The sequence below is a fragment of the Hipposideros armiger genome, unplaced genomic scaffold (genome assembly GCF_001890085.2).
Source record: "Hipposideros armiger isolate ML-2016 unplaced genomic scaffold, ASM189008v1 scaffold_306, whole genome shotgun sequence".
NCBI lineage: Eukaryota > Metazoa > Chordata > Mammalia > Chiroptera > Hipposideridae > Hipposideros > Hipposideros armiger.
In genome coordinates this window covers 268,872-273,100 of record NW_017731656.1, presented here as the reverse complement: position 1 = coordinate 273,100, position 4,229 = coordinate 268,872, and the positions used below count along the sequence as shown (strand labels likewise).

The window sequence follows — 4,229 nt, the reverse complement described above, 5'->3', positions numbered from 1 at the left end:
TAGACTTATTGAGGGGATCACTTCGTAAATTATATAAATACCTAACCACTTTGATGTACACCTGAAACTAATATAAAATAATGTTGAATGTCAACATATATATATATATATATATATATATATATATATATACATACTATGGGATGTAAAGTGCAGCATAGGGAATATAGTCAATGGTGTTATAATAGCTATGTACGGTGTCAGATGGGTAATAGACTTGCTGAGGTTATCACTTTGTGAGGTGTGTAAATTTCTAATAACTGTGTTTTTATCTACACCTGAAACTAATAAATAAATAAATAAATACAATTAAGAAATGGTTTGAAAGTCGCTGTGCCCAAAGCACAGTTGAGAGCACTCAACCAGAATGGCTTCTTTAAGGTCATAGACTTTATCCTAGCTAATCTAATAGTCTGTAATCCCTGTATGAACCTTCATCCAAGCTTGACCAAGCCCCAATATGCCCTTCATACATATGCTCATGCCTTCCTGTCTTTATTGCTTTTCTCCTACAGTTCTTCCTGAACTCATACACTTATTGGTATTACCCATCTTTCAACATCCCTCTCCACCCTCTGTGATGTAATACCTGACATTTCAGTACAAAATAACCCCTCCCTTCTCTGAACATCTTTTGAACCTTTTGTCCATACTATAGAAGTACAGTAAGAAGTACCTTTTAAACAGTGTGATTGGGAACCATACTTTGGAGTTTACTATTTAAAAATTAGTGAGAGGTGTGACATACAAAGTCTGACAATTAAGTTTGTGAACTTGTTGCAATGATGTTGCTAACCTTTTTTTGATATCAAAGGGATTATTCATTATAAATTTGTACTAATGGGACAAACAGTTAGCCAAGTTTACTATTTGGAAATACTGAAAAGGTTGCATGAAAAAGTTAGACAACCTGAACTTTTCACCAACAATTCTTGGCTTTTGCATCATAACAATGCACCAGCTCACACAACATTGTCTGTGAGGGAATTTTTAGCCAGTAAATAAACAACTGCATTGGAACACCCTCTCTACCCACCTCATCTGGCCCCCAATGACTTCTTTCTTTACCCAAAGATAAAGGAAATATTGAAAGGAAGACATTTTTATGACATTCCATACATCAAGGGTAAAGCAATGACAGCTCTGATGGCCATTCCACAAAGTGTTCCAAAATTGCTTTGAAGGGTGGACTAGGCACTGGCATCGGTGCATAGCTTCCCAAGGGAAGTGCTTCAAAGGTGGCTGCAGTGATATTCAGCAATGAGGCATGTAGCATTTTTTCTAGGATGCATACATGAACGTAATTGTCAGACCTCGTATCCTAACATTTTCTCAAAACACAAATAGTACAAATGTGCATTAATTTGACAATATTTTTTATTTTTACACAGATATCAAGGCTTTTTCTTTGAGAATGCTTCCACTGATTGAAGTTTTGTACAGTCAGTTACTAGTTCAATTTGTTTAATTAAAACAAAGAAAATAACATTTGTAAATAAACATAATAAAACTTAATAAAAATTAAGTAGAATTTTTCAGATTTTCCCCACTCTGTGGACGTTTCCCCCCAATTAAACAACTTTTTTAGTGCAACTACACTATTCACTTCTTCTGAAGCATTTGGCTTAGTTTTCATAAACTGACTCTTGCTAAGTATGCAACCAATAGAGCAGAGGTATGTGGGTGCCCCAGAGCATTCTAGCTGTGAACATACAGTGTTCCATGGGCATCAGTCAGTAGGTGGGGAGAACGCATGGCATGAGAAGAACAAGTATTCATAGCAATTACCTCATCTTTTCTAGGCTCTTACCATCCCATTATTGCCCCCAAAGAAGTATGGTTAGAGAAGAAGCAGGATAAGTGGTTACTTAAGTTTGAGATCTGTCTCCCACAGTAGCACCTTATCAACAATTTTAAGGGTAATAACTGCACATTGACCTAAAAATTGCTTAGACCAGTGGTTCTCAAACCAGCTGTTGTGAAGTAACTTTCTAAAAAAGTTGCAATTACAGACTGAAATCTTGTAAAATGTAATAAGAGTGATTAGAATAAATGAAAAGGAAATGGACGTATAATACAAGCCCTAGTTATTTTATCATTATATTCAACATATGTAAAATCACTCTGTTGAATTGCTATAAAAGTTTTGACATGTCCACTCTCAATTTCTGTACTTATCTTGGGCTGGTAACAGTTTGGGACAGGTACTGGTCAAAGGACCTCACTTTCAGTAGACTTAAAATATAATGACCTCATAGAAACCATGTGAATTATACAATTGAAAAATCAGTAGTGAAGTTGATGAAGACTTGGATAGGTGCCCACCTACATGTGCAGGCTGGGTAGGGAACACTTCAGTGGGACAACAGTGGTTTCTTTCTGAGAGAAAGCTGCCCCTGATGCTCTCACCTTAAAGCCAGACAATTCTGTTCTTCCTCCTAAGTCTGTGGCACCTTTTGAGCTGCTGCTTCAATGGTGGAGCAAGGCTGCTACTCAGAGTAAATGAGCTCACTACCCAGATGCAATAAAGAACTGTGAAAAAGCAATAGAAATTGATTCAACGTATAGCAAGGCCTACGGGAGAATGGGGCTGGCCCTTACTGCAATGAATAAATTTGAAGAAGCAGTTACAAGTTATCAAAAGGCATTAGATCTTGACCCTGAAAATGATTCCTATAAGTCAAACCTGAAAATAGCAGAACAGAAGTTAAGAGAGGTATGTATCCAGTCCTACAAGAACTGGATTGAGCTTTTGCATGGCTAGCTTAATAAATAATCCAGTCTTCATTAGTATGGCAGCAAGTTTAATACAGAATCCACAAGTTTAACAGCTAATGTCAGGAATGATGACAAATGCCATTGGGAGAACTGCTGCTGGAGTTGGGGCCTAACTCACCTGCCTAGCCTCATCCAAGTGGGACAGAAGTTTGCTCAGTAGATACAGCAACAGAGTGCTGAACTTATAGAACTGCTGAGAAATCCCATCCTGAGCAGATCCTTCAGCAGCAGCACTGAAGACCATTCCTGACTTGGCCAGGAACCCTAGCCCAGAATGCAAATGGCTATGGCTCTGAAGTTTTTGCTGCAGATACTGGACTAAAAAGAAAAAGAAAAACAAAAAACCTAAATAATAAGCCTGTCTAGACAATAGGCTTATCACAAACAGACTTGAACATAACATGATTCCTTTGTAAATGAACGATTAGTAGCCTTGTTAAGTGCCAATATAGCACTGGACAGGGTACCATTTTCAAATCTTCATCATTGTATTTATACATTAAATTATTTAGCAGAGTATATTTATTGCACAGTAAGGCTGTTTATTGGTGAGTTCTCCAGCTCCAAATTCCCTTAAGCAAACTTTTTTGAAAGGGGAGATGGCCAAAAGGAAGGTTTCTCATGCTGAGATAACAGAAATGTATTTGCCACTGAGCAGTATATGTGGAGAGAAGAAATTTGTTATCTAGGTTTAACTTTGATAGTGCTATCATTCATAAATATATCATAGGGGTCAGTACTATTTTTTAAACATTTTATTGGGGAATTGGGATAGGGAACAGTGTGTTGGGGAATTGGGGAAGAGGAACATTGTGTTTTTCCAGGACCCACCAGCTCCAAGTCAAGTTGTTGTCCTTCAGTCTTAGTTGTGGAGGGCACAAGCTCATCTCCAAGTCCAGTCACCACTTTCAATCTTGTTGCGGAGGGTGCAGCCCACCATCCCATGCAAGAGTCGAACTGGCAACCTTGTTGTTAAGAGCACGCGCTCTCACTAGTTGAGCCATCCGGCTTCCTGTTGGTAGCTTGCGGCAGCTCAGCTCAGGCGCAGCTCACTGGCCCATGTGGGAATCGAACCAGCGACCCTGTTGCTCAGAGCTCGTGCTCTAACCAACTGTGTTACCCGGCCTGCCCCGCCAGTACTGTCTTTAAGGCTGCTTGTTCTGATGGGTGTCAGGGGATCTTAGGAGCTGGTGGAAAGCAGGATTTGGTGGAAGGGCTGTTGTTTTGAAGAGAAAAATAGATGCTGTGAATGTATAAAAAGTAAAGGTAAGTAGGATGCCCAGGTTTTCTGCATAGCTCTTAATTAATCTTGCCTGTGGTTTGGTATTGATAACATTAGCATTGCCAATTATGCTAATTACATAGTAAAATACATTTAGAAATCCTTAACGGTCCTGGTTAGGTCGGTTGTATAACTATTCAATTTAATTAGCACAATTTCCTTAGTGGTG

General features: G+C 38.7%; 1 pseudogene; it reads left to right on the top strand.

Moving 5' to 3' along the window:
* The window catches only part of LOC109391931 (small glutamine-rich tetratricopeptide repeat-containing protein beta pseudogene), a 24,088-nt pseudogene extending 21,060 nt beyond the window's left edge, over window positions 1-3,028 (top strand).
* Window positions 3,029-4,229: the final 1,201 nt, after the last annotated feature.